Source organism: Eumetopias jubatus, unplaced genomic scaffold (assembly GCF_037043125.1).
Source record: "Eumetopias jubatus isolate StellerSeaLion01/CBP00866 unplaced genomic scaffold, mEumJub1_p1.0 scaffold_4, whole genome shotgun sequence".
Taxonomy (NCBI): domain Eukaryota; kingdom Metazoa; phylum Chordata; class Mammalia; order Carnivora; family Otariidae; genus Eumetopias; species Eumetopias jubatus.
Window position 1 is genome coordinate 65,141,030 of NW_028274810.1, and position 13,752 is coordinate 65,154,781.

Sequence of the window (13,752 nt, forward strand, 5' to 3'; positions counted from 1 at the left end):
CCACCCAGGCGCCCCAAAAACTTTTATTTTTATTTTATTTTATTTATTTAATTTTTAAAGTCATTTTTAAAAATTGAATTAGTACTGGGGCACCTGGGTGTGTGTGTAATGGGAGGTAATATGAACCAATGGTTATTCAAATTTACTTTCCACTTCTTCCACCTCTCACCAAGAGAAAGATTAGAAAGGAAACAGCAGTGTTACAAACAGAGCTCCCTCTCTGAAGCAAGAGTGGACCATGACCTTACCTTTAACCTGTTTCCTAGACATTATTTGGAAGTAGGCCAGAGTTTCACTTAAACCCTCCTTTCCCTCTGGATCCCTTTAGAAGGAGATGTCTATAAAGTCAAGGGCAGATAACTCAAAATTATTTTAGCCCTTATCAAGGTTTAACTTTCTAAAAAGTTATCATAATTCTTGTATTGAAGACCAACCTGTAACTACACCTCAACCCTGACCAGACAGTTCTAGGGGGAGAATGCACTAATAGACAGTCCTGAGGCCCTGTTACTATGGTTCCCTTAACAAATCAGTCCATAGAGTCCAAACAGTTCCTTCTGGGATAAGGAAGGATACATGCATAGCAAGGGTTAGAGAAAATAGATCAGGACCGACTCCATCCTGGCGTGTGTCAGTCAGCCTTTACTGGTCTTCTGCTTTGGTCCTAAGAGGCAATATCCAGGTGGAGGTGGGAAGAGGTAACTCCTTATGAAGTAAGACACAGTAGGAAGGCATCTAGCAAGGCAGTCCTATAGGAAAATGCTTAGGCATGACACTGTCTTTCTTTTTTTTTTTTAAGATTTTATTTATTTATTTGAGAGAGAGAGAATGAGATAGAGAGAGAGCATGAGAGGGGAGAGGATCAGAGGGAGAAGCAGACTCCCCGCTGAGCAGGGAGCCCAATGTAGGACTCAATCCCAGGACTCCAGGATCATGACCTAAGCCGAAGGCAGTCACCTAACCAACTGAGCCACCCAGGCGCCCGTCTTTCTTTTTTTTAAAGATTTTATTTATTTGACAGAGAGATAAAGAGCACAAGCAGGCAGAGTGGCAGGCAGAGGGAGAGGGAGAAGCAGGCTCTCCACCGAGCAGGGATCCCGATGCGGGGCTCAATCCCAGGACCCTGGGATTATGACCTGAGCCGAAGGCAGACGCTTAAAGACTGAGCCACCCAGGCGCCCGACACTGTCTTTCATACACAAAAAGTTATGTTCTCTCCCCCATCTTAATCCCAACAGAGGAACCTCACCAGAAAGATTCTTCTCTGGATCTCCTAAAAGAACAAGGAAAAAACAAATAAACAGGAAAAAGAAAAACTTGGGGCACCTGGGTGGCTCAGTCCACTAAGCATTTGCCTTAAACTTAGGTCATGATTCCAGGGTCCTGGGATAGAGTCCCACATCAGGCTCCCTGCTCAGCGGGGAGTCTGCTTCCCCCTTTCCCTCTTCCTGCCACTCCCCCTGCTTGTGCACGCTCTCTCTCTCTCTCTCTCAGATAAATAAATACCTTTAAAAACAAACAAAGAAGACAAAAGGACAGATCTTGTTGTTAAGAATATCCAAAAGGGACTGACTGGAAGGGGCTGCCCCCTACTGAGGGGCCAGAGGCGGCGACAGTCTAGATGTTTACCATCACAGAGCTTTGACTGCCCAACCGAAGGAACAGGGGCATTCAATAGGATACTGCAGTCAGATGACAGATGGCCAGTCTTGCTCCTTGGCTCCTAGTATTAATCCATTAACATTGAGGGCAGCTGGAAGAGGTCCCCTCTGGGCTCAGCTTTCAAATCACAGTCTCCTGCACAGCTATTATGCTCTTCTATAATTCAGGCCCACCCCTGGCATGGGAGGCAGGTAGTGACCTGGCATAATGACCAAGTCAAACATGTGGAATGGCAAGGTAACTAGTAACTCAGAGTAGGAAAATGACTGCCCACCAAACTGCTGTTGCAGCATAATATATCCAGATATGAATCTTGCAGTTTAAGAGATTTGTCCATAGTTGCAGAGGCCCTTGCCACTTCTCAAGGGATCATAAATCCTCAGCCTGCCTGGATAACCAAGTTGTCCATTTACCAAGCCTATGCCATCGGGTGGGGTGCAAGATAAAGGGTTTTATTTAGCAAAAGGTTAGCCCTTGTCTCCAAGTCCATGCACTGTAAATGCTGGACCTTTGGAAAACTGGTAGCTTTGACCTTTCCTTCTTGTTGGAGCCAAGATCACAGAGCTTCCCCTACCAGATTCAGTTGTAATTCTTTTTCTTGGTTTTCCCAAATTGTAACTGTTAATATCCAGATCTCATACCTGACTTTCATTTGTCTTGGAGAAGTCCCATTCAGAGGCTCAGAGATCAGAGGAGCAGTCCCACTGAGGACCAGTGATTAAGGCCTGACTATCAACTATGTCCAAACTGTCAGTTATTCAGAAAGCCCTTGGTATCAGGCAGCCAGAAAGGCTGAAGAACCAAAGGATTCCTGGGCACCCAGCTGCTGACCTGTGCACTGGGGACAGTAACGGAGGGGAGTGGGGGTGTCTGTATGGGGGGGTGGGTCTTGAGTACTTCCTGGTGTAGAGATCAACCTGTATGGTACAGTGCACAGGATGCATGGCTCCTCCTGCCCAACGTTTCAAAGCTGATTCCAGGTAATATAAAAGGATCCTAATTCCTAAATTATCCACTTCAGGATGGATCGGGGTGCCTGGGTGGCTCAGTCAGTTAAACATCTGCCTTTGGCTCAGGTCGTGATCCCAGGGTCCTGGGATGGAGCCCCGCATTGGGCTCCCTGCTCGGTGGGGAGTCTGCTTCTCCTTCTCTCTCTGCCCCTCTCCCCCTGCTTGTGCTCCCTCTCCCACTCTCTCTCTCTCAAATAAATAAAATCTAAAAAAAAAAAAAAGGCTAGGATCTTCAGTGGAAATTGGGACTTTTGTCTGATTTTTCTTTCCCCCTACTTAGATACCTAACTTCTCCAAACCACAAATTATTGTCCTGGTCACCCTCTGACCCTCTCATGTTGCAGCTGCTGGAATTCTGGGAGTGCATTGTGGCTGCTGATTAGGCCCATTCCCAGATGCTCGAGGAAGGGAGCAAAGTGGGAGGCGCCCGCTCCCCTGTGCTCCACTGGCCGAATGCCGAAATCCTTCACACTACCAGTTTCTGTGAACTGCAGGTAGAAGTAGCCACACTCCCCCGCGTCCCTCAAAGCAGAAGCCCAAACAAGAATCCTCTGTTAGGTCTACGTATCTCTCCTGAGCAGCTGGCCTCTAGCTTATTAGTATCCAAGTTAGCCAGCGAGGCTTCCTCCATTTTCATTGGTAAACCACTGTGGAGAGGGCGCTCGTATTATTCACAGCAGCACCGGCAGCAACGCGTTGGGCTCCTGGGGCGCGCCCGGGCCTTGAGGCCTGTCAGGGCCGTGTCCTCGTACGGCGGGGGGGACGGGGTGAGGGGGTCCGCCGGGCAGCCAGCGGCGTCTGCCAGGGAGCTCCAAGTCTTTCAGTTTCTTCTGGCATCTCCCTGGGTCTGGGGCTTTGAGCTTGGGCTGGCCCAGGACTCATGCCAAATGGTCTCCGCGCCTCAGCCAGCAAACCCCTAAAACTTTTATTTTTTAAAAATAATATTTTTTAATTTTTATTTTATTAAAAATAGAACTTAACCTTGAAAACACAAGTGGTCATGAAGAAATGCTTATGATTTAAGTGCAAAGGGGCCAAAATAATTAAGACTACAGCTATTTAGTCCAACATTGTAAGCGACTATACTCAGCTCACAGTATACGGTAGGCACCTGTAAAAGGACATCCCAATGCATACTGCCCTCTTGCAGTGGCTAGCTCTTGAACCTCTCATCCTTTGCGCTCTTGCCCTTTACTTCCTCATTTTATTTATTTTTAATTAATTTATTAAAAATGTTTTTTTAAAGTAGGCTTCACACCCAACGGGGAGCTGGAACTCACGACCCCAAGATAAAGAGTTGAGTGCGCCACAAATTGAGCCAGCCAGCCAGCCAGGCACCCAACTTCCTCATTTTAGACGTGTATTTCTTGGGGCACCTAAGTGGCTCAATCCGTTGGACACCTGCGCAGGTGGCGCTCAGAGGACAGTCTGCTTTCTCTCTCTCCCTCTGCCCCTCCCCCTGCTCATGCGCACAGGCTCTCTCTCTCTCTCTCTCACTCACTCTCTCTTAAAAAAAAAAATCTAGAAGTGTATTTCTGACTTGGTTTTCGTTTAGATTCTGCCCTACTTCTGCCAAAATATACCCAGAGACTACTTTTGGTAATGCCTCTCCATATCTGACCTAGCCCCTGGTACTCTCCTTTTTTTTTTTTTTTTTTAAGATTTTATTTGTTTATTTGAGAGAGAGAGAAAGAGAGCGCACCTGTGCACACGAGCACAAGCACAAGCAGGGGGGAGGGGCAGAGGAAGAGGGAGAAGCAGGCTCCCGGCTGGACAGGGAGCAAGATGTGGGGCCTCAGTCCAAGGACCCTGGGATCATGACCTGAGCAGAAGGCAGGTGCTTAACCCACTGAGCCACCCAAGCGCCTCACCTGGTACTCTCCTTATAAGCATGAGCCAGCTGCCTTATCTTGAAGAGTTGTTAAAAAAAGAAAGGAAAGGAAAGGAAACAAAGGAAAGAGGGAAGGGAAGGGAAGGGAGGGGAGGGGAAGGGCAGGGCAGGGCACAGGAAATTCAGTATACCAAAAGGCTAATAATACTGTGGTGGGATTATTGGTAGTTTATGCCACTTTTCTTTAGGCTTGAAATTTTACAATATGGTTATGATAGATCTAGAACAAAAATATTCGAAGTTTGCATTAAAGTGCTTTCACAGGTAACTTTTGAATTCTCCTCCATTTCATGATTTTCAAAGATAGTTATAAAATTGATATCCCTTTAGCCAAGAAGATATGGGGTCTGAGATCCTAGCTAGGTCAGAGAAACATCTTTCTCCAAAGCAGATTCTGGATAGCCAAAATAGAGATATAAGCATATACTTCTCTTACCTCAAAACTTGAGATACCCCCCAGTGCCTGCAGGATCAAGTCCAACCTCTTTATTATGGCTCCCAAGACCCCTCACAATCTACTGCCATTCTACCCCTCCAATTTTATCTCCCAGTAATCTGCTAACCTTTTTCTTTCTTCCTTACCATATGTTATATCAGACTACTTCCATTCCTTAAACACATATTAACTTCTTCCACATTTTATTTTTGTATACCATTCATACAATAACGAGCACCAAACTTAAGTGCACAGCTCAATGGTGGTTCATATATGTATACACATGATTAAGATCTAGAACATTTCTAGCACTCTAGAAGGCTCCCCTATAGCCCCCTTAGTCCATATATACACTATTCTGACTTCCATCAACAAAGATTAGTTTTGCCTGTTCTTTAATTAAAAAAAAAAAAAAAGGAGAGGCCCCTGGGTGGTTCAGTTGGTTGACTGCCTCCCATTCAGCTCATGATTCCGGTGTCCTGGGATTGAGCCCCGCATTGGGCTCCTGCTCAGCGGGGAGTCTGCTTCTCCCTCTCCCGCTCCCTCTGCTTGTGCTCTCTGTCAAATAAATAAATAAAATCTTTAAAAAAAGGAAATATGCCATGTGTATTCCTCTTTCTTTTCTTTTCTTTTCTTTTCTTTTGAGTAAGCTCTATGCCCAATGTGGGTCTTGAACTCATGATCCCTAGATCAAGAGTTCCATGCTCCACTAACTGAGCCAGCCAGGTATCCCTACCATATGTATTCTTTAAAACACATAGTACATTTTTATGTTTCCTCTATTTGAGAATAAGAATGCTAAATATCGGGTGCCTGGGTGGCTCGGTTGGTTGAGCGACTGCCTTCGGCTCAGGTCATGATCCTGGAGTCCCGGGATCGAGTCCCAAGTCGGACTTCCTGCTAAGCGGGGAGTCTGCTTCTCCCTCTGACCCTCCCGCCTCTCATACTCTCTCTATCTCATTCTCGCTCTCAAATGAATAAATAAATAAAATATTAAAAAAAAAAGAATGCTAAAGATCTGTCATGTGCTAGTGTTCTCCCATTCTGCATCCATGGCAGATATTACTAAGTCACCATTCTTTCTTATTGTATCTAGATTGAGGTTTAGGCTCTTTTCCTAAACTGTGTACCAGTAGCCACTACTGATTGTTGAGAGTTGGCACTTGTGAAACTTCCCTGGACAAGAATGGCCTCTTTCACATGAAAGCCTTCATTTCCACCATGCACAACACATTTGGTAAGTCATTTAAGTCTTGCTGACTTAAATGTCCCTTTTTTCCATTCCTACTGCTCCTGCTTATTTCAAACTTTCATAATTTCTCACTTGATTTTCTACAATAACTCCTCACTGTTTTCCCTGCCTTCAGTTTTGGCTCCTCTGTTCTTTTCTACACACTGCTGATTAATCTTTTTTAAATATCCAAATACGATATACTACATCAGTCTCCTGGTTAAAACCTTTAAGGCGCTACCTTTCAGGCTGGAGTGGTTAGCGTGGTATTGCAGGCCCCGCCCACCTCTCCAGTATCATCTCCTGTAACCTGCCCTCAAGGATGTCAGCTGTGTGCAGCTTTGTGAATATGCTCTGCCTTCTTTCTCCTCTAATCTTCAATGCTGGTCTTCTCTAAATGGCTAAGTCTCCTTCACTCTTCAAGAATGTTTCAAGGATATTTATTATACAAACTTTTATTGGTCATTCTTTCCCCTACAAATAATTATCCCTTAATTGTGTCCTCATACTACTTTATACATATATTTATTATTACAATTATCATGTGTGTTATTATCTGTTCACATTTCCAAGTGTTCCTGGAGGAACAAGAGCTTTGCAGCTCCAGAACTCATTACAGTGCATGACATATTTCTTTACAAGTTAAAAAAATTGTTGTAAAATAAATGTAATGTAAAATTTACCACCTTTATCATTTTCAAGTGTACAGTTCAGTAGTAGTAAGTACATGCATATGGTCCTGCAGTTATCACCATCATCTATCTCCAGAACTCTGTTCAGCTTGTAAGATTGAAATTCCATACTTACTAACTTCATTCTCCCCTCCCCCCAGCCTCTGGCAACCACCATTCTACTTTCTGTCTTTGATTTTGACTACTCTAGGTACCTTGTAGAAGTGGGATCACACAGTATTTGTTTTTTTGTCACTGGCTTATTTCATTTGGCACAATGTCTTCAAGGTTTATCCATTGTTGTAGCCTGTGTCAGAATTTCCTTCCTTTTTTAAGGCCAAATAATATTCCACTGTATGCATATACCACATTCACTGCTTATCCATTCATCTGCCAATGGACAATTGGATTGCTTTCACTATTTAGTTATTGGGAATAATGCTGCTATGACTATGGGTGTACAAATCTCTCTTTGAGACCCTGCTTTCAATTCTTTTGAGTATTTGCCCAGAAATGGAATTGCTGGATCATATGGTAATTCTTTTTTTATTTTATTTTTTTAAAAGATTTTATTTATTTGTCAGAGAAAGAGAGAGAGCGCACAATCAGAGAGAGTGGCAGCAGGGGAGAAGCAGGCTCCCCACTGAGCAGGGAGCCCGATGCAGGGCTTGATCCCAGGACCGTGGGATCATGACCTGAGCCGAAGGCAGACGCTTAACCGACTGAGCCACCCACGTGCCCCGGTCTATATTTTCTTTTATTGCCTGTGCCTTTGGTGTCATATCCAAAAAATTATTTCCAAATCCAGTGTTTTTGCCCTATGTTTTCATCTAAGAGTTTTGTTGTTTTACGTCTTACACTTAGGTCACGGATTCATTTTTTTTAAGAGTTTTTTTGTCTTTTTTTTTAAAGATTTTATTTACTTATTTGACAGAGATAGAGACAGTGAGAGAGGGAACACAAGCAGGGGGAGTGGGAGAGGGAGAAACAGGCTCCCCACTGAGCAGGGAGCCGGATGCAGGATTCAATTCCAGGACCCTGGGATCATGACCTGAGCTGAAGGCAGATGCTTAACTGACTGAGCTACCCAGGCACCCTGATCACAGATTCATTTTTAGTTAATTTTTATATGGTGTTAAAGGTCCATTTTCATCTTTTGTATGTGGATATCCAGTTTTTCCAGCACCATTTGTTGAAACACTGCCTCTTCCCCATTGAATGGTCTTAGCACCTTTGTCAAATATCATTTGACCGTATAGGTGAGGGCTTATTTCTGGACAGAGTGCATGGCATTTCATAGGATACAAAGATGAATCAGATTATCCTAACACACTAGAATTGGTCATAGGGAGATTGTTAGAATGGATTTGGATCTCATTTTTGTTTGAGAAAAAAGGGAGAGATGATTTTTAAAGGGAGGTAAAACAGCTGAGTTAAAAAGAGTTCATGTCAGAATTATAGACCTTAGGGCACCTGGGTGGCTCAGTTGGTTGAGCAACTGCCTTCGGCTCGGGTCATGATCCTGGAGTCCCGGGATCGAGTCCCAAGTCGGGCTCCCTGCTCAGCAGGGAGTCTGCTTCTCCCTCTGACCCTCTTCCCTCTCATGCTCTCTCTCATGCTCGCTCTCTCAAATAAATAAATAAAATCTTTTAAAAAAATAATAAAAAAATAAAAACAAGGATGTGAACTAGAACTAGATGAACTAGGGCACGAAAGGGGCTTAAGGCCTATAATTCTTTTTTTTTAAGATTTTATTTATTTATTTGAGAGAGAGAGAGTAGCAGAGGGAGAGAGAGAAGCAAACTCCCTGCAGAGCAGGGAGCTTGATGCAGGACTTGATCCCAGGACCCTGAGATCATGACCTGAGCTGAAAGCAGAGGCTTAACTGACTGAGCCACCCAGGCACCCCATATCCTTGTTTTTATATATGAAGAAAAAGAGGCCTGATGTTACTCTAGAGATCAGAATTATAAAAAAAATAAAAAGTCATTATAGAAGATTTCAACTCAGCGAAGGAAGAACTTCTAACATCTAGAATACATAGATTTGAGAAAGAATGCGCTGTCTATAACTATAAATATTCAAACAGAGGTTGGATGATCACCTGTAAGTTTTGCTGTAGAAGGCAGTCCTGATCATTTCTTTGCCTTGCTTGTAAATATTCCATGATTGCCCATTAACTTCAGGATAGGGCCTGCTTTTTAAAATGGCATACATAGGGATGCCTGGGTGGCTCAGTCAGTTAAGCGTCTGCCTCCGGCTCAGGTCATGATCTCGGGGTCCTGGGGCTGAGTCCCTCATTGGGCTCTTTGCTCAGCAGGGAGCCCGCTTCTCCCTCGCCCTCTGCTGCTCCCCCTGCTTGTGCTAGCACTCTCTTGGTTGCTTTGCTTGCATGCTCTCTGACAAATAAATAAATAAAATAAAATAAAAGAATAAAATGGCATATACGTAGCCTTTAAGATGTGGTCCTAGGTTACCTATATAGCATCATTTCCTGCCATGTATCTATGTTCTTGATATATCCAACTGTATTGTGAAGTCTGTCCTTCCTAATTCTCAGACCTTACTCAAATTAAAAAACAAAAGAACAACAAAAAAACCCTCAAAAAACCCTCCAAAAAACAACCATCTTAAAAAAAGACTGTTTCTAACGTTTCAAGAAAGTAAGCCAGAGGGTGTGGCTGTAGCTTAAAATTCCACACATAGAATTCTCAGAACAAACTAAATGGAATCAATGCGTAGCAAGTATACACATGTGCTAGTGAGTGTAAGGGCACATGAAATCCAAATTGGGGCAGATGAGAACAAACTTCGATTTTAAGAAGAAAGGGAATTAAGTTTTGGTGAATGTTACCATATAATAGACATTTATTATTATTTTTTTAAAGTAAGCTGTATGCCCAACATGGTGTTCGAACTCACAATCTCAAGATCAAGAGTTGCATGTTCTGGGTGCCTGGGTGGCTCAGTTGGTTAAGCGACTGCCTTCGGCTCAGGTCATGATCCTGGAGTCCCTGGATCGAGTCCCGCATCGGTCTCCCTGCTCGGCAGGGAGTCGGCTTCTCCCTCTGACCCTCGCCCCTCTCATGTGCTCTCTCTCTCTCATTCTCTCTCTCTCTCATAGATAAATAAAATCTTAAAAAAAAAAAGAAAGAGTTGCATGTTCTACCAACTGAGCCAGGCAGGCACCCCTATAATAGGCATTTAAACATATTTTAGCTTATTTAATTTTAAGAATGCAAAAAGACAAAAAGAAATAGATCCTTTACACTATTTTTTTTAAAGATTTTATTTATTTATTTTGACAGAGAGAGACAGCAAGAGAGGGAACACAAGCAGGTGGAGTGGGAGAGGGAGAAGCAGGCTTCCCGCAGAGCAGGGAGCCCGATGTGGGGCTGGATCCTAGGACCCTGGGATCATGACCTGAGCAAAGGCAGACTCTTAACGACTGAGCCACCCAGGCGCCCCTCTTTTCACTATTTTTGAGGTGAAAACCTACTACCTTAGGATGTTTGGTATTACATGCTATAAATAAGAATCACAAAAGTTCTCAACTTTGAACATATCTTCTGCTTTATAGACAACTTAGCATGTCAGTAAGTAATTTCTAGGCACTTTCTGTGTGTCAGGATGGTGCTGGGTACTGGGAATACAACATGAAGAAGGCATAGGACCACATCACCGAGAGTGATATGGTTGTTTTGGATGGAGCTCATCATCAGACAAGGTCTATAAAAGGTTACCAACCACTGAAGTCTCTCTCCTTGAAGAAATCAAGTATCTAGGAAAAAGGGGGGAGCTCAGAGAAAACTTTTAGCAGATCAGATCATATCTCTTTCTTGCTTAAATAAGTTCAGTGACTCCCCATTAACTACAAGAGAAAGCCTGTTTTTGTTTGTTTTTATGGCATATATAGCCTTCTATGATTTGTTCCCTTTATGATCTACCTGCAGATCGACATGGTTTGAGCAGACTTATCTCTGAGGTACCTTTCTTGTGATTTGGTTTACTCACCAGACACCTTTTCATCCAATATGATTTTTGGACTAAGTTTTTCTATCACCTAGGAGAATAGAATATGAATATTGATCCACTGGGCAATTATATTTCTCATTAGGAGGAGAATAGAATATGAATATTGATCCACTGGGCAATTATATTTCTCGTTATTTGTGATGAAATAAGACTTTAGCAGCAAGTAATTTTCACCTGAGCTGAGATGAAACTGTGCTCCCAGAAGTTCTGGACTGGAGGGCTAAATTTAGAGACTTAACCTTGCAACTATCAGATATAAATCCTCAGTGCATTTTCTCAGAGCAGTCATTTACTGTCTTATTTCTCAGTAAGCTGTTTGGGATTCAGGGGATTCAATGGAAAGAACACAGGGCTAGTATTCTAGTCCTGCCTGTGACTTACTGTATGATCCTGGTGACTAATTCAACCTCTTATGTCCTAAGTTTCCTCATTCTTCAAGTAGAAATAATATTTGTTCTACATGTACTTTGTGATGATACACAAGATTATAGTTTAATTTTAATTCAACGAGTATGTAAGTATTATAAGGAATACAAATATGAGTATTTGTACTCAAGCTTATATTCTATTGGGGTCAGACTTATAAAAGTAACATGTAGGGATCCAGAGAAAGGATGGATTACATTCAGTGGAGGGGATGTGATCAGGAATATTTAAAAAAGGAGATAGAAGTTGAGCTGGGTCTTGAGGAATAGGAAAGGTGTCAAGAGTCACCTGGAAGGGATAAGAAGAGAGAAGCACTGGGATTCTCAGTCTGGCCCCAGCTTTCCTTTATTTAAGATTTACTTATTTGGGGGAGAGAGAGAGAGAGACAGAGCACAAGCAGAGGGAGAAGCAGACTCATTATCTTCTGCACACTTCCGACTAAATGACGTTTTCTGAATCTGGCATGTGTCTGGCACATAGCAGGCCAGCCTCCAAGGTCCAGCTTCTACCTCCATTAAAGCCTCACCCAAGTGGAATTTATCATGCTTTCCTCTGTATGAACCCAGGCCTTTGTTCATATGACCTCTTGCTTTTATTGTAGCTTAATAGAACCACCTTCCTTGCTTAATGGTGAACTTTTTGGAGACAGGAATCTGGTACTGAACTCAATGCTTTGCTCTTAATTAAGTAATCAGGAAATTTTATTCAATTGAACTTGTTCCAAGGACACTGGTATCACTCACTAAAGTGAAGGACGTGTTGGTATCATCTTATGTCTCTATATGCTTTAACGTTTGTGTCCTGCTGTTTTCCATCATTCCTGTGTAGATTTTTTTGCCTTTAAAAACTTAGAGATGAGGAAACTCAGAGGCACATTTGTCCAGTCATCCAGCTAAGCTCTGAAGCCGGTCAGGGCTCTTTTGACTTGAAATCCACTACTCTCCGCACTGTATCTGGGCCCTGTGGCATCAGACAAGTAGGGGTAAAATGCACTTATTCTGAGAGCTCTCCTTCTCTCTTTGTAAATGGGAGCAATAGTACTGACCACATGGGATTGTTATGAGGGTTAAATGCAGTGAAATATGTGAGGTCCCAGCTCAAGGCCTTAGCACTTAGTGGGGAATACTTGGTGCCTTCTCACAACCTTCAAATTCAAATGGACAAACAGATAAATACTCAGTTCTGAGGTATAGTGGGAAGTAGATGGGACTACACAGACACGAATATCCTTCTCTTTGTAATCTCTCATAGGTTCTATCCTTTGAGACATAGACGAAATTTCATTAGACAGTATTTTGTAAATACTTAAGATTTAGCGTTCTCCTTCACCATCACATCCATCCTTGTTCTACGCTTTTCCTGCCTAGTGTGTGTCAAATGCAAGGATTGTAGTTGTGTGATTTGTCCAATTTGAAGTCAGAGGTTGGTTGAATAATGTCCAAGGCTGGGCTCTTAAAACCAAACCAAACCAAAACCAAACCAAACCAAACCAAACCATAGGTCCTCTTGGATCGGATCGTGACTTTAACTATGCAGAGGAAACTATTAAAAGCAAAGGAAAAAGGGGCCCAGGGATGGTAGTTAATTGCAAACCCGAGTGAAATTATTTTTGAAATCTTCCCGGGGTGGGGGGATGTTAAGATTTTTCTGCTGAGTTCCTTAAGTCCTAAATAGGATGCGTTTTAAAAAAGAAAAGAATTCCAGCTTTGGTGGGCTTGTGGCAAAGGTGAATAGGCGGGTGTCGACCCTGGCTTCCTCCGTCCAGCTCCCCCTTGATGTTCAGAAGCCCTCGCTAGGCGCCGAGGGTCCGCGGAGGCTCGGGCTAGGCCGGGTCCGTGTGCCAGGCCACAAGGTGCACGTCCATCGCCGGGCTTCCTTCGTCGGGGCGGGGGGTAGCTTTTGGAACAAGGCATAGGGGCGGCTTTCTGGCCCTTCTTTTCGCTTGGGGGCCTCGGTGGGGCGGGAGGCCCAGGAGCTAGAGCTGAGCGGCGCGGCAGTGTCAGTAACCCCAGCCTGCTCAAGCACGCCGGCGTCCTCGTTCTCCCCAGTGGGGCCCCGTCGGGTAGCTGGAGCTCGCGACCCCCGCTCGGGGCCCCGCCCCTCCTCGCGAGCCCGCGGTGACTTCGACCCTCCCCCAACGCTAGAGGGCCCGCCCCCTCCTCACGGGCTAACGAGTGTCCTCGCGTGCGCGCGCCCCTTTCCTCGGCCAGAGTGTGAGTGCGTCGCTCTCCCACCTCGGCCCCTCCCTATTGTTTCTCGCCGCCGCCACAAGCCTCCAAACGCAGCCCCTCCCCCCACTGATGTTTACCGCTCCCTCCTTCCTCCCCCCGGGTTTAACAGGCGCCCTGGGGCCCCCAGAACCAAGGGAGGGGACCCCTGAACTCTTTCCT

The 13,752-nt window shown here is 44.1% G+C and overlaps 1 pseudogene; it reads right to left on the reverse strand.

Moving 5' to 3' along the window:
• Positions 1 to 3,005: 3,005 nt before the first annotated feature.
• Positions 3,006 to 3,303, reverse strand: LOC114212084 (ataxin-7-like protein 3B; annotated as a pseudogene).
• Positions 3,304 to 13,752: the final 10,449 nt, after the last annotated feature.